The sequence below is a fragment of the Canis lupus genome, chromosome 8, assembly GCF_003254725.2.
Source record: "Canis lupus dingo isolate Sandy chromosome 8, ASM325472v2, whole genome shotgun sequence".
NCBI lineage: Eukaryota > Metazoa > Chordata > Mammalia > Carnivora > Canidae > Canis > Canis lupus.
In genome coordinates, this window is record NC_064250.1 from 12197444 (window position 1) to 12221584 (window position 24141).

General features: G+C 37.1%; 1 protein-coding gene and 1 long non-coding RNA gene across 7 annotated transcripts in view; one reads left to right on the top strand and one right to left on the bottom strand.

The window, feature by feature from the left end:
• The window catches only part of NPAS3 (neuronal PAS domain protein 3), an 853690-nt gene that overhangs the window by 232000 nt on the left and 597549 nt on the right, over positions 1–24141 (top strand). The gene's annotated exons all lie outside the window — the stretch shown is intronic.
• LOC112657976 (uncharacterized) lies at positions 10429–22270 on the bottom strand. Its single transcript, XR_003135411.2, has 5 exons — positions 22125–22270; positions 17258–17350; positions 12968–13152; positions 12081–12229; positions 10429–10911 (listed from the first exon to the last, which is right to left on the bottom strand). It is a non-coding gene; the product is annotated as an uncharacterized LOC112657976 (long non-coding RNA).

A 24141-nucleotide genomic window follows, 5' to 3' on the forward strand; every position in this document is an offset into this window, starting at 1 on the left:
GTTTTAATAAAAAATACATTTTAATATTTTCCTGGTTGTCTTTTCATAGTAGCAAATATGTATTTTGAAATTTTCAGCACTTTTCTCTGGGGTACCCCTCTGCTGCCTTTGTTTTTTTCATACTATTTCTTCAGTTATATCAGATGAAGCAGTATCTCCTGCCGTAGTTTATGTTCTAGGTAGACTGTATCATTTTAATTTTCCTAGAAAGTGAGGTTGAATATTATAAAAAAACCAATGCAGCAGTAAGACACATAGACATGTAGCTGTATTCCTGGATAATAATTACCTTGTGTTACCAGTATAATTTGATTATTCTATTCATTTAATACTTCTTGCCCTCGTCTTTGATTATGCTAAGGATATAATCATCTTGGATGTATTTTCTTTTTCACTCTAGGTTTCAAACTCTTTATACTCAGTTTGGAATTGTCCACATGGGGATCTGGTCCTGTCCAATGGACATTTATAATTTCTCCTCTACTTGCCCACTAACATGTAAGTTGGCTGAAACCTATCCATCACTAAAGCAATCTCTCTTTATCTCATGTCCCCTTCTAGCAATTTTTTTCTTTCCTTTGTAGCCAACTTTCTCAAAACAACACATGGTAAAAGTTTTCACTTTTTAGTTGAAATCTCTTAGTTCCTGTTGTGTCCCATCCTTTACCTTCAGGGAAATTCTTCTAGCAGGGATCACTTAATTGTCAACATCCGTTGATTGCTTTTATTCCTCATCTTTTTTTTTTTTTTTTTTGGTGCTGAAACCCAGGATATTCCTCATCTTTTGATTATGGGGACAAGTCCCTTCTTTCAGAAAATCTCTCTTCTTTTGACAGTAACATTTTCTCGGAGTAGCTGCTTTTAGGATTCCTTTTCCTCCTACATTCTTTTGTCTTTTGATGAACTTTGGAAATTAACTCCTTTTACTTTTTCCTGTCTCCCATTGTGCCAGCTCATCTAACCTCTGGACTTTAAGACTCTTCTGTCCCCCTACTCTTCTCCGTGACATCTGCCTATGCCAGGTTCAGGTCCACATGATCTCCTAGCCAAAAGCTCCATAGTGTTCTGATGGTTCCAGCCCCCACACTTCCCTGGAAATCCTGTCATGGAACTCTTGATTGAATGCAGGGTGCTCTTCCTAATGTGTACCAAAATCACATCTCTCCATTTTGTTTGCATGTAATTGTCTGCATATAAAGTCTGAAATCCTTGTGTGAGCTCTGAGGAGTCCCATGGTCTGAGCCTTTCTGAACTCTCCAACCACATAGTTTGTCTTCTTTCAGCTTCAAATCATATTTATGTGCTCCATAACTTGCCATACTGGTTTAGGTCTTATTTTCCTCATCATGATCTGTGTTCCATTATATCCAACTTAATGTGATCACTATCCCTGAAACCTCTCATTTTTAATGACTTTTCTGAAGGACTCCTTATCCAGTGAAACTGTAGAATTGGCCACTATCTTCTTTGTAGCTTCAGTACTCTGAACTGGACCTCCTCTCTCAAAGCTTTTATCCTCTGGTCAGGAACACAGTCAAACAAGCAGTTTGAACCTAGTGTAATTGATACTCTGATTGGGAAGAAAAGGGTGCCATACATAGCATGTTAGAAAGATGCTTGACTCTAACCTCCAGAGGAAGTGACTGCTGAGGAGAGATGTGAATGATGAGTAGGTCTTCTCCAGGATAGGGATGAGAGGTGAAGGGAAATGTTTCCAGGTATGAGAGGTCCTGGAATGTGGAATGACAGAGGAGATGGCCCGTCTTCTACAGTGGAATGAAATGCAGGGTGTGGCAAAGGGAGACAACAGAAATGGTTCATACAAGGTCTTTAAAACACATTGATGAATTTGGAGCTTATGCTCATGGCTATGGGGAACCATGTAAGTTTGAGTAGAAGAGAGATCTGAACAGATTACACTGTAGAAAGATCTCTCATACCGTAGTGTCAAGATAAGCTTGCAAAGGCAGCTGGTGAAAGCAGACCACAGCAAAAGGAGTTAGGAGGTTATTGACGGTAGTTCAGGAAAGGGGATGGGACAGCTTAGAGTAGGTGGTGGTAAATATGGGTAGAAATATATTGATTGTAGAAATTCTTAGGGATAAGTGAATTTTAACTGCCCAGATATCTGAGAAGGTTGGAGAAAGAAGAAATAAAGGATGCTACTCAGTATTTTGATGTGGCCAATGGGTGGTACCATTTAATAATATACCTCATTAGGGAAAGTCAAGCTGGCATGGGAAGATGATCTCAGTTTAGTGTTTCAGGTTCCCGTGTGACATGGAAATAGAAAAGGTTAGCAAGCAGCCTGAACCCTAAAAGACCAGATCACCTGTCCTTTTCCTTTTATTGGACTGTAATATATTTTTAATGTGTCTGAGCCATTCTTCAAGCTCTATGACTATTACACAGTTAGTTTTCAAGAACTATTTGAATGAATGAATTGGAAATGCTCTCTAGGTGGATCTTCCTTATATCTCCTTTTCTCTGTATTTAGAACTTTTAGCCAATCAAGATTATCTTGTTAGCCTTTTCAGGATTCTTGTCATGAGTACTTTGGTATCACAGAAGAACTGGAAACAGTACAATGTAAAATATCAGAGATAAATATAAGCACTGTTTTCCTCCTCAGAGTTTATAAACACACCTTTTCTGATTCCATGTTAGTACTGTTATCTGCTATTTTCTCCATGAGGTTGAAGTTGTTGGGTGACTTTAATGAAGATCTGACATGGATACTCAGGTATGATTTTGTGTTATCCATGTTAATATTCCGATATACTGAAAAATCACTATAGTTTTAAAGTCTAACCAGTTCTAATTTCCGCAAGGTACACTTACCCACATGAGAAAAGGAATCATGCTTTTCAAAGTGGATCCAATTGGGTGTCAATTTCCCCCAGTATTTATATCCAGTTTGGAGTTAATCTGGCATTATCCTTAGATAATATAAAGGAAAAGTGGTCGGGATTCTTGTGCAAAATAAGAGTGCCCCCAAAATAGCAAATGTGTTTTTGAATGAATGGAAAATTTCTTGGGAAGTCATAGGCATGCACACACACACCCCCTCCCCCCTTCTCGTGTAAGGGTCATGTTGGACTGTGCTTATAATGCTGGCCAAGGAAAATCTTTGGAAGAGAGCCACTAGGGAACAGCAGATGTTCTTTTTGGTTCTGTTGGCAGTGAGGGGCACTGTGAGTCAAGGTTAAGGCTTGGGAGCTAAATAATAGAACTGAACTAGGTTTTTTTTTTTTCCTTCCAGCAAGCAATCCCCAAGGTCATGGACTCTGTCTTCAGAAATTCTAGAGATCTGAAGTGATTAAGAATTGAACTTTCTTATGTTTATCGTATACCACTAGGGAAGAAATCAAGTGAATCCGAGCTCTGATGAGGAATGCTTGGGTCTCAGTTAAGGTAGCGCAATCAGAATATAATTCAAGATGCTGGGATAGGAGATCACTGATTTCTGTAAAAAGACAAGTAGAGACCAAAAAAATAAAAAAATAAAAAAAGTCACTCTTGATCTTCATTTTAACTTTGCTTTGCAAATTAAGCCTCTAAAAAAGCATCCTTGATTGAGGTGAACCATGCACACTTGTAAGTTACATTTTGCTGAACTCTCTCTCTCTCCGGCACAAGCACACTCTGGTTGTGCCTGTCTGTGCACTTGGAGATGTTTGGCTGAAAATACTGAAATAATTTTGTAAGACATTACCTTACAGCATTGAAGGGTTTTGACGATTTTATTGTAGAGATGCTCTGGTCTCCAGCAATGAAATAATAGAAGTTAAGTTTTTTTTTTTTATATATGAAACTTTTTTGCATACACACCTACAGTTATCATCTCTATGCTCCTGACTCTCAAAGTATTTCATCCTTTCACCAGATTTCCTTTCTGAGCTTCAATCTGAATATCAAAGTGCATATGTGACATTAAGATGACTCCAGTGTCATGGCAATAACTTAAATTCTGCAGATCTCCAACTGAACATGCTTTGCCCGTCAAGTCTGATTCAGTTGCAATGTTTCCTTTCTCAGTGCATAGTGTCTGCACCGACTGAGTTACACAATTAGAAACCTCACGTGAGAATGTATCCTTGCCCCTGGCCTCTTCTTCCTCCCATCTCCAATTCATGAACTCCTGTTGATTTTTTTCTTTAATGTTTGTGAAAACTAGCTCCCTCTCTACAATTCCTTTGAGGTCACTCTGGTCCTGTGGTTCTCAACTAGGGGCAGGTTTGTCCCCAGGTGGACATTTAGCAATATCTGGAAACATTTTTGTTACATCCTGGGGATTGCTACCAGTGTCCAGTGGGTAGAAACCAGGGAAGCTGCTAAGAAATCCTACAGAGTACAGGAAAGCCTCACAGCCAAGAATTATCCAGCCCAAAATGTCAGTCATGCTGAGGTTGAGATCCCTTGCTCTAGGCCAAGCCAGCATCTTCTCATTTCTAGATTATCAAAGTAGCTTTTGAACTGGCCTTGAACTGGTCTTCAGCTCTGCAAATCCAGCACCAGGACCCTTCCTGGCTTCTCACTCCTATGAGGGTAAAGGCAACACTTCCTTAGGATAGTCTGGAAAGCCCTGCAGGGTCCTGCCCGTGACCACTTGTCTAGCCTCCATGCCTTTGGTCCTAGTTTGCTCTTATTCCTCTAACCATATTGGCTTCTTTCTCATCTTTGCACTTCTTTGCTCTTCCTGCCTATGACTTTCATACACACTGCCCTGGAACATTATTCTCCCCATCTTTAATCTGGTTAATTCTTCAGTTTGTAACTGAAAGATCACTGTACTTGAGTAGTACTTTCTGAACCTACTCTAGATTAATCTTAAGATAAAAATTCTCATAGGCCTGGACTATTTTTGGTATAAGTTAACTTTGCTGTAACCTTGTTTCTTTTATTAAAAAACAGTTATGCTTGGGGATCCCTGGGTGGCGCAGTGGTTTGGCGCCTGCCTTTGGCCCAGGGCGCGATCCTGGAGACCTGGGATCGAATCCCACGTCGGACTCCCAGTGCATGGAGCCTGCTTCTCCCTCTGCCTGTGTCTCTGCCTCTCTCTCTCTCTCTGTGTGACTATCATAAATAAATAAAAATTAAAAAAAATTTGGAAAAAAAAAAACAGTTATGCTTAAAGGAACACTTACGCCACTACCCTACTGGATTCTCTCCTTGTATTTTTCTTTAATCATCACAACAAACACATGTAATGGATATTATTTTCCATTATTATTGGAGTCTAAGATATACATTCCCCAACATCTCTGAAATTAGGATATATCTTATTATCAGTGGGATCTTAAATCGGGCATTAATCTTAAATTTGGCATTAATCCCATATTGCATATGACAAAGGTGAGGCCTAGAGAGCTGAGGTCACTTGGCCAGGATTACAAAACTAACAAGTGATGGTATCAATTCCAATCCAGGCAGTTAGGACATATCATCTTCAATTCAGTGTCTTCCTGAATCATCATGCCGCCATGAGGATTATCAAGATAGTACATGTCAAGCATTTAGCTTACTGATGTTTAGTAAGCACTGAATGAAGATCAGTTATGCTTATTGTTTATTATTTCTCTTATCATGTAATTATTTCATGCTGTATCTTCTACCCAAAGAAAGATTTCAAAAGGGCAGGGCCTCTGTCTCTTCTGCTACATACTGTATCTGTTTTTCTTAGCACTGAGCTGGGTAGTAAGTGTTTTTTGAATGAATAAATGAATGCTTGAATGAAGAGAGGACCATTAAGGAGAATTGGAATTATATCATTTGATGACACAATGTTCACCTTAAGTGATTGGTGTGTGCCTCTCTTATGGTACTTACCCCATTCTGTGTTGTAACATTTATTTGTGTAATGATCTTTTATCTTCTTACCAGATTATAAACTCTTTATACACATGCTATTGCATCCCTAGTACCTACAACAGTTTTATTGTATAGAATACACTCAGTACATAACGTTGGACTGGTTGACTTTTGCAGAGTCCTATGCTTCCAGTTTGGGATCTAGCACTGTTTTTGGAGGAAGTTTATCTCTGGGGACTTTTTTAAACAACATAATAAAACTTTTTGCTATTGAAATGCTCTCTTCCAAATTGTCTTCAAGAAGATATCAACCAAATATTCTTGCATTTCTTTATAGACTTAGTGTGAGTTTTGATGGAAATAGTCATAATACTCATTTGAAGAGTAGAGATGGAGGGATCCCTGGGTGGCGCAACGGTTTGGCACCTGCCTTTGGCCCAGGGCGCGATCCTGGAGACCCGGGATCGAATCCCACATTGGGCTCCCGGTGCATGGAGCCTGCTTCTCCCTCTGCCTGTGTCTCTGCCTCTCTCTCTCTCTCTCTCTCATAAATAAAAAAATTTAAAAAAATGTTTGAAAAGTAGAGATGGAGAATAGGTATTTGGGGGATAATTTCTCCCCTTTTTTTGTTTCTGGTTTAATCTGTGTTTAAGAATTAGCAATAATTTTTTTCAGAGAGGGGGATGCCTGGGTGGCTCAGTGGTTGAGCATCTGCCTTTGGCTCAGGTCTTCATCTCGGGGTCCCGGGATCGAGTCCCACATCGGGCTCCCTGCATGGAGCCTGCTTCTCCCTCTGCCTGTGTCTCTGCTTTCCTCTCTGTGTCTCTTCCTCTCTGTGTCTCTTAAACATTTTTTTTTTTTCAGAGAGGGCTTCAGAGGGACTGTTCCTCAAATAGCCTTTATTTGCTGGTCTTAAGAATTAAAAAGCGAGAAGACCGGTTTTTAAGCATTGGAGGTTGTTTATCTGAATTACTCACTCTATTGTAGAATAATGAATTTATTGCCTTTCCAATTGGCTACATTTACTGGAAGGCTAAAGAGTGAGTGTCTTTATGCCAAGGAGAATGTTAGGTCGGGGGCCTAAACAATTTACCTGGCTTCTTCCTTTTGGATCTAGCTTCATGTCTTTGGCAGCTGAATGCAAGGGATATTGCGTTCTGCCCTGTTGATGCCAAAAGTTCACAGAAGAGAGCATTTTTGGCAGATTGTTCTTGTTTTAAGGACAAAGGTGTTTGAATTTCACACTTTAATTTTCAGGGACTTGTTCGTACACTATAGGTGAGAGGTTCATAGAATCATGTATTGTGTACTAAGCACTTGGGGATATAGCACATGTTTCACCTTGATTGGCTGCTCAGAAAGTTCTGTAGTCGCCTTTGTTTCCTGGACTATGCACTAAGCAAGGCCCAAGAGGGAGCATTGAGTGGAATGGAAATTAATTATTGTTGTGTAGCTTCCGGATTCAAATACCTTACACAAAAGGGAGGATATTTTACTAAGTGCGGTGACTTTTTTGACTACTAACAGAGCTACTAAACTCAGAAAATTGTGTATACTGGTTGATACTTGTAGACCAAAAAACAAATGAGTATCTCTGGGTCACCAGCTAACAGTCTCTACATTTGTTTGTACTGATATTATGTGTTAGTTACTTTGTAAAAAAAGTAACCAGGGTACAGCAGGATCCTATAATATATGGTCATTTTTATGCATTTTGAAATATGTCATGCCTTTGCAACTTTCCTGTAAATTGCCTTGTAGATCTAAATATTTGGAGGAGTGTTTCAATTATACATAATTGAAAAAATGTTAGAATTAATGTGTCAACTTATGTTAAAATACAAAGCAAAAGAGGATACAAACACAACTTCTTTTTATTACCTTGTATATACAGGTGGATTCAGGAACCCATTTGATTTCTAGCACTGTCAAATAACTAAATCAAAAGATTTTCTTCTCACAAATGGAGATGAGGGATTTGCTTTCTTTGAGCTAACAGTCCATACTACTCTAGACCAACTTTTTTAATGAGCCCATTTTTTTATTATAATAGTTTTGTACATATACATCAAGAAAATATATAGAAATGTTTTTTTCAGTATTGATTTAATGTCAAAAAATTAGAAACAACTTAAATATGCTTCTGTAGGCAAGTGGATAAATAAATTATTACATGTATCCGATGAAATACTGGGTAGAATTTAAACAGATTTATGTGTGCTGAGTTCAAAACCTATATTTGCAAGTTTCAGAACAATATCAAAAAGATGATTTAATTCATGTACATAAGGTGAATGTAAGTGTATGTATTCCTTTTAAGTGTATGTATTCCTTTTAGAAAAATATACAAAAACAACTCATAATGATCACTTTTAAGGATAGAAAGCCATAGAGACTGGGGAGCTTTGACATTTGCCTTTATATTCCTCTATACCTTTAACATTAAAGGAAAAAAAATAAAACCTCATAAAACAGTTGTATTTTGATGCAGAAGCAAAATAATCTGAATTGAATCCTAACTCTTTGGTTGGTTGTTTCTCATATTAGATGCCATTTGATTACCAAGTGAGTGGAAAGAAGAAAATGTGAGGAAAATAGAGTGTATATTTTAATTTTACTTGTGGCAGAAGTCACTAACCCATCACCCGCAGGCCTTGCTGAACCCACCAGATGACACATGTGTGGGACTGTGTGTATGTCCTGCATGTGGAATGCTGCAGCCCCGGCACCTAGTCCTAGGATGCTGTTACAGCGCACCCCTCCCAAACTGGCATTTGTGAGACAATTCTTTAGAGCTTGTTATTATGGAGCCTTTTCTTAGTCTGAGGAGGGGTGCTCTGTTGACAGGGCCAAATTATAGCTTGGATAATTACTTTTGTTCACTTCCCTCTCTCTCTTTCTAATAGATAGCAATGCTATTTTTGTTATGATAATAATGGATACTTAGGGTTTTTCCCTCCAAATTCTTTGTTGTCTTTCTATAATTCACATAATGCATTCAGAATATTGGTGAGTCTTTGATCTTTTCATTTTGTAAATGGTCAAAATGAAATTTTGTGAAAGCAACTGACTCTTTGCAGAGACAATGGCTGAATTAAGACCCACAAAGAATAACTGATAAACTCTCAAATACACGCTTTGTACTGCATCTGAAGAGAGTTGTTGCTTTTAACCCAAAAATGAGATCTTTCTGAGAAACTACCTTTTTTAAAAAAGGCATTTATCAGCAGAAATCATAAAATATCCTTGGATAGAAGAAAATACTGGGAAGAAACATTAATTTAAAGCCATGTATCATAAGCTTTTGCATATTATAACCAAATAAATGTTAAGTTTATAAATTTGTTGAGAAAGACTTAGCCATTTTTATTATATAATTAAAGGTAGGGGGAACACAGTTTTGATTACATGACAGGATAGGATAACAATAAAGATAGGAGGATGGTCTCAGTACTTAATAGGTAATCCTCTATGCAACGTCACAGGTCATGCCTACACTGCATTTGGAAAACCCTTTCACTTATATGGGTCTTGGGATCAACACTAGATATGTAGCAGAAAATAGCTGGATCATGTTTTAATCTGAAAGATTTTAGAATGCCAATCAAACCTTTGGCTTGCTCTAGTTTTCAGAAATACTATGTGAAATGTGGATCATAAAGCAGAATTTGGCTCTAAAACACTGAATTAAAATTATTCTTAGGAAGGCTTCAATTAACTCCACAGCAAAACTACCAGTATTCTCAATTTTGTAGCTAGAGATGCTTATGAGAGTGGCAGATGGCTGCACAAAGCAACCATGTTATTTTATTTCCAAATTTATGTAAACTGAACTCATAAATTTTTATAAAAATAAGTCTTCTCAAATCTACCACAACAGTCCTAGGTCCCAGAATCAAATTCTGGGATTTTAAAAACTTCTTTAAATTTGCTGATGAAGGAAACTCATCATATTTTTTAAAATAGGAACTCGTGGTTTAAAAAGGTTAGAACTTCTGTATCTTTTCTTCCCTGTCAGCTCATCTGCTATGTGTTGACCATGATGGTTGAACATGAGTATTTTGTAGATAGTTCAATTTGGGATTGACCTGGACATAGGAATAACTAGCTGGGAGACTTGACGTAAATGATGTGGCCACTTTAACCTCTCTATCCTCATCTGTAAATACGTAACCACGTGGCTGTTTAAGGATTCAATGAGGGAAACCATATGAAGCAGTTAATTAGCACAGCACTAAGAACATAGTAAGACCATAATAAGTGCTTAATTATTAGCCATTTTTTATCTAAATTCTTTTTTTAAAAACATTGACCAGTGGGAAATAGAAGGAATGTATTGCAATTTCTTTAAGTCTTTAAGATATTTTTTAAAACACTTTTAAAGGTGTACACAGCTTGTATAATGATTAGGAAGCATTCACTTGAACTATGTAGCCTGTAGATGTGGGTTTGAGTTCAGATATTTAAAGGTCGTGCAGTTTGGGCTCTGACCCCAGAATGGATGCTGGCAGGTGGATCATGCCAGTCTGTGCCAACTACACAATGGTTGGGCTTTTGGGAACCCTCCTTGTGGATGATGCCAGCATTGTTATCACATGACTGATGAGGAAATATGACTTCTTACATATAGTTACATTTTCATTGGTTCTGAGTTAGGCAAAATATTTTTGTTTTAACCCCTTTGGTGAAATTCTTGAATTCCAAAGAATTTTAGAACTTATTGGAGGGAGGGGGCAGAGACATTTTGCAAATGAGAAAACTGAGCCCCTGGAAGAGAAAGCACATGCCTGAAGTTCTACTGTTTATTGCTCTCTCTTCTCTGCTGCTTTCTAGAAATCTTTATGTCCCAGTGCGTTGATAAGAATGGAATCCTCATGGAGATTGGGTCTTTTCTTGATTATTCACATTTCTGCCAAGGCTACATTCATTCTTTTTTTTCTAAACTAAGTCAATCATAGTATGGAGTTATGGACACTGCAGGAAATGGGGGTTAATGTATATCCACTTTACAGAACATCTCAGAGGTTGTAGTTAACGGAAAAAGAAAAAAAAATCCTTGTCATTTGCTGGTTTTGGTGATTTCTCTGTGTTTTTCTCTACCTAAGAAGTCAAGAATACAAAAATCATTCTGATTAGTTGAAAGTCTCAACTGGGTTCTAATAACTTGAGTTTTACCTTGACAAAGAAGTGGCATTAATTTCTAAGTCCCCTTTACACGGTCATCATACTCTTGAGACTCAGACCATTCTGTCACAAGCAGAGCATCATCTCAGTTGAAATCTTGCCTAGATCCCATTTGCTACTCAGTGGAAGAAGTTATTTTTAAGTAATATTCCTCTGTGGTCTACATTTTAACTTCACATGTAACTATCTGGAGGGAAAGGAACATGTGACACTTTCCTATGCTCATAACTTTAAAACACCTATATTAAGTCTGATCAAGTTGTTATTATCTTTCTTCATACCAGAGTCTTCTCCTTTGCTATCTTGTTCATATATAAAAATTACCACTTTGTTTTTCCCTTCATATTTTTATTCAATTTAAAATGCATCTGAAAATTCTTAATCTTTACTCAGTTGAAGTATCTCAGTTTTTCTTAGAATTAACAAAGTATCTCAGTTTTTCTTAGAATTAACTTTTTTGTTTTTTTTTACTATAAGAAGTTTGAGATGTAGTAATACCCCAGTAATTGTGTAAAGTAAACAACATTGTCAAGGATGCTTTCTGAATGCCTACTCTAGAAAATCCCAGCTTCTAGGGTAGGTGACGTTGTAGTGATTATCTTATAAAGAGCTGTGTTCTGTTTCAATAAATAAAGGCTGCTGTTTTGGGGCAGCAAAAAAAAAACCAAAAAACAAAAAACAAAAAAAACCAAACAAGTATCTATAGTTTTTGAAAAAATAATATAGCTTTAAAAATGTACAGGCTGGTTGATGGAGATACAGAATCTCCATCCTAGAGGATAGAGGATGCCATAGTGAGTAGAAGCAATTATAATGTTATCATTATAGTCCAAAGTCTTTAATAACAAGATATTTCTTCTTTATTACAACCTCTGCTCTCCTAACCTTTTGCTAGCTACAGCAAAGTTGCTGGAATGTATCTCTTGACATAAATAGGGTTTTCAAATTTGTTTTCAAATATTAGTGTTTTAAAATCGTGAACTTCACACAATCTCTTTGTGTTACAGTAAGAAAAATGATCAGCATGGACATTTGCTTCATTTAGCTATGGGGAGTGGATGCAAGAATCAAAGCTTTATACTTACTTGGTCATCATCATCTCTCTCTTTTTGGTTTCATTTCTTTTGATACTACATCTATTTCTTATCTCTTCATTTTGTAGTAATAGAAGAAGCCTTAACAGTTGCAAGATTACATATTTATATCAGGGTTCAGACTGTGAATTCATTCTTTTCTAGGGAAGCAGAAAGATCATGTAAAAATGGTGACCACATGTTGACAGAATGCATGATTTAACAAAACCAAAGGCAATCATTTCAAAGAAAAATGTTTTATTTTCTGCCAGCAGAGTATAATGGAGAGAAATTGGCTGGTATTATTTTAAAAAATTGCCCAAATCACTGTAGTTAGTGTAAAATTGTCTCTGGAACTATTTCCTGTAAGTTAACCAGACATATGATTGTATCCTTTCTATTTTGAATACTGAAGCTCACATTTCAACTGTCTTGTATGGAGCCTATCAGGTATAATAGCTCTTTGTAAAGGTGCTTCTTTCTTTCTCTTAGACTATCCCATCTAAGCTTACACCTTCATTCACCCCAAACTCAGAATACTTATAGCTTGGGGCTTTCACAAACTTTGAGCTAAATATTATTCACTAACCAATCAAGACCATAAGCTACTCAAAATGTGCTTCTCCAACCTGCAAAAGTTCAAGTGAAATTAATGTAAACATTGTTTATTGTATTAAAAATTCTGTACACATTTCAGTTGAAAGGAGATTTAATTTTTTATTTAACATGTGGTTCATAGGGCTTGCTGTGTTTTTCTTAGTACCTAAAGTAATTTCAGACCTTATGCACTGGGACCTGCTTATGTTGTTGTAGGTACAGTAAGTATTATTAACAACAAATCAGATTTATATGTCAATGAGAGAATGATGCGGTCTGACATGATTCCAATAGTCACATACCTCTGAGCAAGCCAAAACGGCATGAGCCGCATCGTGGAATATTGGTGGTGGTACCATCACTTTGACCGGTGTTGTTTTCGTTGGCTTAATTAGATGTTAGAGGTGTATGTGGTTGCTTTTAGGTCAGTTGCAGATCAAACCATCCCATGAAATCTGAGCTTGTTTTGGAAGAATTGTGGAGTCAGCTATGGAAACAGATTGAAAAACAGTTTAAATATTATCCACTTTTTATAATACTTGTCTACTCACCTTGGAGACAGATAGGAGTATTGCATTTGTGTCTATGCAATGTCAAAATTACTGGTGCACACAAAATATAGATTATTGATTGATTTGGATTTAGCCTGATGCTAGACAGCAACCAACATGTGGTGTTTGATTGCTTGATCCAGATGGTTGACATTCTGTAAGAATGTTCCAGGGCATTATACTATGCATAGAGAGTAAACAGGCACACTTTACAAGTGTAAGTTTTGCCATCATTGGAACCTCTCCCACCCATCAGTGGGGAGAAAGGGCTTAATTTGTTTAAAACAAAGGTATAGCTCTTACATAAACCCTATTCTCTACTTAGTCAGCTGATATTCGTTATTACCCATTACTCAAGGGTAACTGTTTTATGCTCTTTGTCAGTTCTGAGAAGACTCAGATTTTCTTTTGGGAAAGTGGAGATAGGACTATTTCATTGTTATTAATCCGAAATTTTAGGATAGTTTTCATGTATCATCTATGAGTTCAATAACCATGCAATTTCACTGAATCCTATGTGAAAGTAAGGTTGTATATTTCCTTATTGAAGGTTCTGTGATTGTATGAGACACTAACAGTTGAACAGTGGGAGAGGGAGGCGGGTGGGGGAGGACACACCACTTTAAGATGGTATGGGAAATGGGCAATAATTTCAGTGCACTTCGACATATCCCCTAGTAGTTCATTAGTGATATGTAACATACACACAAGTGAAAATAGGATCTTGAAGGGGAAAGATGTGCTCATGTGCTGGAGAACAATGTCTTTGCTTTTCCAGTCACAAAGCATAGAGCCAGGGAAATTAAATGTCTTGTCTAAAATCATACAGTTAATAGTGGCAGAGGTTGGCCCAGCACTCAGATCTCACTACTTATAGATCAGTTTTTTGATTGTAATGAATAACTGTGATTTTCTCATATTTTTCCTTATATTGAATAGCTTCCTTATGTGGACCACCTGTACCTATCCAATTAACTCTACTTATTTTCCAGATGATCTGTCTTTCAATTGCTTTAGTCTAGACCTGCTTACAAGTCACTTTTATAAACATACTGGTTCTATCCAGGACCTCCCACAGATAGCATGAACTGCTAGGATTGACCGGTCTTTGATGGCTCTGTCAACCTCCTCCTGCTTAGGAATGCAAGTTATCCTGAGCACAGAGAGGAAGCAAACTTTCTCAACAGGAAGTCCCTCTTTCTTGGGAATAGTAAGATTTCCTTGGCACAGATATTTCTGTATGACGTCCACCCCACTTAAAGATCTGTTAAATTAATGCTTTGAAAGTGCATAAGTGGGTGGATCTTCAGAAGATACAAACCCCTCACCCAAGTTTATGTTGTCCAAATGAAGACACACAATACCTGTTGAACTCACGTGAAAGTGGAATGTGTTGACATGGAGTAAAGAGGGAATCTTTTCCCCTGCTTTTTATACACAAATTGTCTAGGAGTTTATATGAGTTTATTTGTAACATACACTATAAAAGACCTAAAGTTGGTTTTATGTGTGAAGATCTAAATCTACATTTAGCACATAGTAGCATATAAATGAATTCTTACAGAAATCTTGATGAAATGAGGCAAATTTGCTCTCATTTTCTGCTTGCTATATCTCTCACAATTTGTATAGAATTTTGTAAAATCAGGAGTTGTCCTTCTGAGCTTGAAGAATTTGGGATTATTCTCTGTAGGATTTGGCTTGATGTTTTTTTTCCCCTCCCTTGTCATCATGGTCCAAATACAGGTATTGATAACCATGCATCATGACTGATTAAAAAAAAAAGTTCCAAAAAGGCTTCTAAATGAAAGCTGTAATTTTGTATTGGATTTCTAGTGACATGAGCAAATCACTTGCTCTTTGCCCTTATGGATTTTATAATGTCATCAGAGTCTATCAATAAAATTATAGCCTACAGTCTAACACACACCATTCCTTACTGTATTGCATATACAGGGGGCAGGGAAGGGGTTGTGCACAAATTGTAGCATGTCTGCCCTGGGATGCATGTTAGCCGACTGTGTGTGTATGTGTTTGCTTTTTTGGTTGAGATCTACTGTACGATCAGTCCTGGAAGCTACAGATGAAAAGCAGTGCTTGACTTTTATATAGGAATGTTCTCTTGCTTCTACCTGCTGTGAGTGAAATTGACTAGAATGTGCCATTCTGATCAATTTCATAAAGCAGCAGACCCTACATATAGACGTGATGGCTGTCCTTTCCACCTGAGCTGTCAGCCTCTACCCAAGAGGGAAAAGGACACTGCCAGAGACTAGGAACACATAGCCAGAAGGAAGTAAGAAGGCCACAGCTACCCCAGAAAGCAAAGCAGATGCACAAACACATAAACACACTTTTAAAATAAATAGAAGGCATAAAAACCCTACAAAGCCCCAAAACCCATACCCAGAGGCAGAGGAGATTCAACTGTAGGAAAACATGGGTTCCAGAATTTTGTTGAATTTCAGAAAGCCTTTCTGGATGGCTGTCTTAGTCATTCTGAAATTTATGGGGATTTAATATCTCATCTTAATTTGTAGGTACCTTGCCAGGTTAAATCCTTTTTTGCTGTGATCTCTTATATGTTCTCTTTGGAGTGTTGCCTCTGTCCACTTTTTTGTATTTTAAACATACAAACCTAACAAAGGGAGTCAAGAATTATGTGAAGATCTTGGATTTCCCCTTGGAAATGCTTTCTGTATTCCTTATTGTTACATTTCTACCTGACTTGGAAGGATTTATGATGATGTGGTGCTCTGAGTAAGACGGTATGGTTAACAAAGGAGGCTAGACAGGCTCTTGACTTCTTTTTCTCTTTTTCGACTCAGTTTGGTGCTCACTGTAGGACCGCCTCCAGAGTGTAGAAAGGAGATGGGACTCTGTTTTAAGATTTAAATATTTTTGACAGGGAAGAATTTATTATTATCAAGGTTTGGTGGGAAGGGGGTAATATCTGTGTTTCTTCCCTCTTTCCCTTCCTTCTTCACAGTAATACCATTCATTTCAAGGACTGATTTACTGTATAAATTTTATTTCAGTAGCACTACTACTGGATTTATTTTTTACTAATTTTGATCATGACTTTTAAGGACATTTAGACCATCAGCATAACCATCTTTCAGCAAGTACTCATTGAAGACATCCATGGGAGGACACTGTCTCTCAACATTATTATTGTGCTAATAACAACAAAGTCTTATTTGGCATGTACTTTAAGAAATTGTTAACATAATCTAATCACTAATTTTTCAGGGACTGCACTCTAAAGACTCATTGTGAAAAGAGCTAGTTTAATTTTCATAAAATATTTTTTTGTACAGGATGCTACCATGGTAAACTGAGCTTTCAGCTGTTATTAAATATTTGAAACTGTAGCTTAAATGTTGTAAATGGACATATGTACACATTTGCCTAGTCAGTATTTTTGGTTTTCTGAGCTATTTTTATTAATAGGTTGAACCCTATAGAATGGTCTAACTCTGATTTTTCCTGATTATTTTTAGGACATTTACAAAACAGCAAAGAAAAAGCAGAAATTCAACCCCTCAGGAAGTCACTTTATAATTATAGTTTCTTCCCACTTAACTTTCTTCATTCACTTCCATTCATTTTATACCTCTTTCTGATTTTTTCAATGTCACCTTACTGCTATACATCTTCATATCCCACACCTTATGTACCCTGTAATTAAATCCTAGTCTCCAGAAATGTTATTAATGGCATTAAACCACAGATTGCTAACAGCCATAGGCCAATTGAGGCATGGAAGAGCCTGCAAAGAGTTCTAGTTTTTAAATGAGATGCCAATATTTTTTCACAAAATGGAAAATTTTACATTAAAAAAAAACAAATCCCTGGATTTCTATCTTCTGTTAAAAAGGAAGACCTGGCAACTTTGGGTCCATAGTCTCATCTAGTAACAATGTTTGTGTGTGTGTGTGTGTGTGTGTGTGTGTGTGTGTGTTTCCTGAATAATGAGTGCCCCTTGTTGGCTGGGCACATGCTCTCCAGTCTGCCAGAGTCCTCACCATTCCCCATTACCTGTTCAACAATAAGGTCCAGTTGCCATTATCAGGTTTGCATTGCTTTCTTGTAAGTAGTTCTCTTTATTCACTTGTATTATTTCTTTAGGTCCTGCAGGTAAATTTATTTATGCTATATTAACAATTTATAAAACCAAAAAACCCTACTCTTCTTGGATATGTGAATTTTATTAGATGACATATGACTAAATCAAATGAAGGAAGTTGTATAGAAGAGAATGAGATAAAAATGATGGGAAAGTAAACAGAATTTAAGGATACTCATGGCACATTTAGTCATGCTCAAATACCACCTCTAAGAATTTTGGAAGTGATGAGTAGTTGGAGAGGTCATAGCTAGAGGCAGCCATGTATATAATTTAATCCCCTAACAACAATGCTGTGTTTATGTGAGAGTGTGTGTATGTGTGTGTATATGCATGTGCATGCACCTGCACATGTATGTATATGAAAAGTTAGGTCCACAACCATGAGAACATGACATAGTTGCCCCATTGCTTTTGAGGACTCATTGATCTCCACACTATCTTTGTAACTGTGCTGTTGGGAAACACTGCTGTTCTCAGAAGCGAGACTGAAGACTAAGTGATCTTTTGTTGGCTAATAACTCAAAAGGAGACCTTGAGGGAAAACCCTTTAAGATGAATATTTCAGCCCAAACAAAACAAAATGAAATACACGGACAAGATAGAAGGTAAATTTAAGAACGGGCTCCTGTAGAGTGCTGGTAGATGGGTAAAAGGCAACAAAATATCCATTTTGGTCAAAGACTATATTAGGCTATGAAAGGTCAGAGAAGAAGTAAGTGTTCAACCATGTGTTACACATTTTGTGTGTTTAAATTTTGGTGGCTTCTAGATTCAGACACTAAGGTGATTTATGGAGACTTTACATTAGGGGCCAATTGAGAAAATCTCTGGCTTTTATTGCCTTATTTCAATTAACCAGGCACTTTTATATGAGCTTATAAGTACCCCTCATGCTTTTCTGCATTTGAGAATTTTCTGTCAACAGTGTGGATTCATGTTACTATTAAAGTTGTGGCGATGATTTGTTTAAAATCAGGAAATTCAGTGCTAACTTTCAATCAATGAGATAATTAGGTCTTTTTAGTTTTATATACACATATAATGATAGAACCTTTGATTTTTCCACAAGCAGCTTGCAAACTCATCAAGAAAATGTGCCCACTTTATTCTTATTTTTTATATTAACATTTCATACATTGATATGTTACCTATCTTTATTCTCCTGTTATGTAAATAGGTGTGGCTCAGAATAACTGTCTTGTAGTTCCTCAAAGTCAGATTTTTATGAGAAGACTAACTCTATCAAGTTTTCTCAAAAGAGTGTAGGATCCAGGAGGACGTGGTTTCTGACTGAGTAATGGAAGCCTGGAACTAAACAGGCATTTCCCATGTTGTCTCACTTCATAAAGCACCTTAACAAGGTAACATGACTCCTTAAGGTATAGATAACCCCTGGCACAGGATAACATCTTGACTACTACATATACATGCTCCATTACCATGGAACCACCTACTGCCAAGGGCCAAAACCTATTAGAAGTGTGAGGTACAGCAGCCAAGGGAAAAACAATGGATGACCCTGGTTATAATAGTTCGGTCAGTGTTACAGAGCATAGAGATGTCAAGATATCATCAATTGGGGCAGCTTCTTACCCTAGACTTGAGTTAGGATCTGAGAATATGCTTCAAGAACCTCATTCTATATAATATTTGGTGTGTTTGTTTTCTCCTGGGTAAGAACCTAAGGTCACTGTCCCAAAAAAAGCCAGTCTAGTGGTAGCACTTTGCATCTCTAGCCAAGCAGCTGGCATAGTGTATATATACAACTGAGTAAAGCACTGCTTTTGGGTTTAGGGGAGCCTGGGCTGTGTGGCTAATGGACTCAATCTTTTGGTTGGAGACCTGTGTGAGATACCTTAGGAAGGAATGAAACCCTTGCCCAGCTTTGCCAGTTCTGGCCAAGCATTTTCTTTTAGAGGAGTGACCAAGCCAAGCATTTTCTCCAAATATTTAGGCCCTTCTATTGCAAGAAGTGGTGACAGGCTAGCATTTGATAGTACTAGCAGGTAAACCTTTATTAAATGAAAAATGTCTTTTAGCATCAGGGCACTTCTGAGGCTCAACTTGGACTCCATAAAACAATATTTGTGTGTTTTTTCAAAATAATTTTACATTTAAAAATTTTTATTGAAGACAGAAATTAGAGTTCTCTCCACCTCCTCCACAAGGAATTTCTCCCATGTAGAAAGAACCAATCTTAATATTTTGGTTTATGGGCATTAATCTAGATTTGGATATATTTTATCTGTATATCCACCTATGTGATATAGAACTACAGTTGTTTGATCCCACTATACTCTCTGCTTTATAAACTGCCTTTCATTGCTTACTATATTGTAAAGAAAAATTTCCCAAGCCACTGAGGATTTTTTTCAGCATCCATGTTCAAGAGCTTGAATATTCCATAATAGGTTTCTAAAGTTCATTTATCAAGGAGACAGTGAATATTCTCTTAGCAATATATTCACACACATCCTTAGCTTTGGTCAAAAAAAGACAAATTTCTAATCCTTTGGATATGTATTTGCCAAAGTGTTCTCTAGGAATTGTAATAATTTACATCCCTGGCAACCATATGCTGTGCTTTTGGGAATTTTGATAAAATATTAAGTAAAAATATGTCTTAGGGTAAAGGATAAGGTATATAGTCTCTTTAAGGCCTGTTTTCTCAGTTGTAGTGTTTAAAGAAAGGGTGACCATTTTACTTAATTATCTCTATTTCACAAAGGAATGCAGGCAGTTACAATATAATGGCATGTTCATTGATGTCAACTAAAAGCATGTGCTGTTTGCAGTGTTCACATGACCATAACTTTCATTTTTTCATACTTAAAGATCTTCAAACTTGTCAAAGCATGCTTTCTCCTTTCCAAGTTTCTCCTATCAAGCTTGAAAGTTTTCAAAAGCTTTCTTCCACTTAGTTGTGCTTTCAAAAGTGTTTGAAATCACACTTAGAGAAAATTAAAGGAAAAAGTGAATTTTCCCTCTAGAAAAGGTCATTTGAATTTGAATTCCAAAGTAATTTAGTTTGGAACTTACACCAATTAACAGCAAATCCATCTACTTCAAATTGCAACGTTTATAAGCCTGGAAAACAGGGTTTTGTTGAACATTTCATTAAGAAATTAATGTTTTCATAACGCTTATGGAACTTATATATACATGATTATAAATTAAGTAAAACTTTGTCAGTGACTTAACTGTCACATAAATATGATAGAGAAAGGGGAAATCATGAGGACTTTTTTGCTGTAGAGGTGGTGTACTGTGGGGGTGAGAGGGACTTATGTGAGTCATTTTACCAAGATTCAAATTTCTGCTGCAACCCTCACTGGCTCTGGGCAAGTTACCTCGCTCTCTGTGCTTTGATCTTCTTATTTGTGAAATGGAGGCAGTAATACTTCCAGAGTGGCCAGCTGTCCTGGTTTGCCCAGGAGTTCCCTGCTTTAGCACCAGAAGTCTAAGATCTGGGGAAAGCCGTCCTTAAGACAAGAAATTTAGTTTTAGGGGCACCTGGTTGGCTCAGTCAGTTAAGCATCCAACTCTTGATTTCAACCCAGGCCATGATCTTAGGGTCCTGGGATTGAGCCCTACTTCGGGCTCCGTGCTCAGCAGGCAGTCTGCTTCTCTCTTTCTCTCTCCCCCTCTCTCTCTCCACACTTCCTTGCCCTCTCCCTTGCACTCAAGCTCTCTCTAAAATAAACAAGTCTTTAAAAAATCTCCTGGTTTTGGGGGGAAGGGTATGGCAGGTTTGAGGGAAAGTACAAAACCCATACAGTGGCCCCCAAAAGAGGGGCTGAAAGATACACTGTTTTTAGTATCAGATGTGTCCAGAGATTGTCTTCCATAGTTGCTGTTACTTTTTTCCCTTTATGGCTGATATTGGCAACCGTGACTTAGATAATATTTAAAACATTTAGGCTGTGGCCAAAAGAGAGTAAGCATTAAAAGATGTCCGCTTTAAAAAAAAAAAAAAAAAAGATGTCCGCTTTTAGTATTACATTAAGGTTCATGCTATTCTTTCATAGTACTGAATAACCTTAAAAAGCAGAAACATCATGTGTAGATTCCTGCTATTGATACTATGGAAATCAGTACTGTAGCTCCTTGGAGTGGTAGCAATTCCAGCAATTGCCCTTTGCATGGTCAGTAAAACATCCTGCTGTCACAGGGTGCCCCACCATTCCCTCTCATTTTGCCTTTCAGCAGAGACGTTCTGACCCTTTCAAATATTTAGCAGTAGACTTTCCTCTCAATGTGTGCTCACGACTCCTGTTACTGTTAATGGAAGTTACACATGTGTGCTCACCAGGATGAGAAAGCCTTTATCCCATGTTGGGCAAAGACCCGTGATCCTGAATCTCTTTCTAAACTTCAGACCTGAAGAGAACAGTGCAGGGAATTGCTAGCTTTCTCACTATATTAGCTGCTTCAATTTCCTTTTAATTGGAGCCTGCAATCCAGATTCTTGTAACTTCAGGAGGATGAACAATATAAATTAAGATCTGGATGCTTTCCAGGAAGGGCTCAGCTCAAAGAACACTTTTTTTTTTCTTTTAACACAGTTGTGGCTATTCACAAATCGCATGCAGTTGCCTAATGAGTCCATATTTGCTTCTGAGGTTTCACATTTGCAAACTACACTGCTGAGAAAGTAAGTGAAGTGTTCACCCACCTCTGGTGTGAGCTGACTGATTTAATGTACAGGACAGATAAATACTAGAATAGTCAAAATTCTAAACCGCTAGCACAGAGCCTTCAAATACAATATCTTACCCTTGTTCCGGACATTCGTTTCTCCCTAAGAATTCTTTTTAATGTATAAGACTTCAATTTATGTTTAAGAACTAGTAAACTATAGCAGTTTGACAGCCATTCACACTTAATTCTGTGCATTAAACCAACAGCATTCTTTTCCACAAACATCCATTGTTAGGACAATGCTCTCAGACAGAATTTATGAGAAATGGAATTATGTTACCAAGGAGATAGCATTTACTATAATGAAGAGTAGATCCTAGAAAATGGCCCCTTTTACAGCCGCTCAGAGCAGAGCCACAAAAGCAATTGATTGGTCTTGGCATTTAGTCTTATATCAGCTGTGTCATCCATAGCTTCAGGAGTGAGAACACTAATCTAAAGTGACATTTCTGTTCTGGCGGGCTTTTCTGCCCTGATGAAAGCAATTACTTCATTCCTAAATGATAATTTGCAGGAGTTTCAACCACTTTAATTGATAATTTTTTTTTTGTTCTGAGTTCAATTGTGAAGTGATTAGCTGATTTGGTAAATAGAAATTTAAGGTGTGAAATATACAAGTTGCTCCAAGGTAAAGTGCTCTTTATTGGGTGGAGAGAAATTACTTGATAAAGCCACAGTTTTTCCATTATTATGGAACTGCCAGTTGTACAGCTTAAAGTTCTGGGGGAAAATGAAGAACAAAACACTTTGATTCATGAGGTTTTTGGCAGACACCAAAGCATACAATGAATAGTTTGGTCTTGCTGTGGTTCATTCAAGGATTATTTGAATCAAGGTGAACATTGGTTGAAAAGGATTGTGCAGACCTCTCAGCTTTCTTTATTACTATTCTAATGACTCATTCTGGAATTAAATCCTCTTATTTAAAGTGTTAAGAATAAAAACGCTCATTGGCTAAAACCAATTAATTTAATTATTAAGTTCAAACATACACAAGGCATTTTCTGAAGATGAGGGAAGGCACTCAGTTGAATGGCTCTAATTACTCTTTTGATCTATTTTACTACAAGTCAAAAATGGGTCATGATTATTCAATCAATATATCTTAGTTAAAAATTTTAAGGATGCATCTTAATTTTGATACTTTCTCAAATGTTAGCAGTTGCCGATTTTTTGGTACTCTTTTAAAGCCATCAATTTCATGATATTTTCTCACATGGGGAAAAATAATGGTCATTCCACATGTTAAATGAGAAAAATAAAGCAAGAATGAAGGTCAAACTGATTTAGCACATCAAACAGTCTTTGTCAGCCAAGCTTAATATATCCTGAGTTTGTGGAACAAATGAAATTTTGCTGCTATGTTACACTTTGCTTCCAAACAACCATTACAACTGGTTTTATATATTGTGTGAGCATCAGACCATCAAACAGTGCATCTTTACTGATGTGTTGCTGCAGCGATGATCTACAGCAGCAATCTGCCATTTATATAAGGGCAAAATGTGCATCTATATTTAGTTGTGAAATTGGCCTATTATACTCTTGATGTTTACAGAGGCTAACATAAATTAATGATGACAGCTATGAGCAGTGCATTAGTTAAGCAGCAGAGTTCTTACCTTGAACTGGAAGGTTCCAGTTTTCATTTCCAGCATATACTATACTGTGTTCTTTACACACTAAAGGAGGGTTTCTGAAATTATTACCTTTTCTTGGAGAGCATTAAAAGACTCCAATCTGTGAGCTATGTAGTACTTAATCCTACTAGATAATAGCTGTTTATGCATTTCTCAATTCTATTGCCTTGTGAGAAAGGTGATATTTACAATCATAAGGAAAAATACTCTTGAAAGATTTTTTTCTTTGCAGTAGGTTGATTTGATGGACTTTGAACTCTAGGTGATGCAATGTGTTTTGGGCCATTTTATTGAAAGTAATGAAAGAAAGGCAAGCAGTGCTAGAATCTTAACTTTTTCCTTGGGAATCCTCCTCATTCTGCTCATGTCAGGGCAGGCATAGGTACTGGAGTAACTATAGATTTCACCATTAACTATGACCAGAGATCTGACAAGTATGTAGGTGTTCAAAG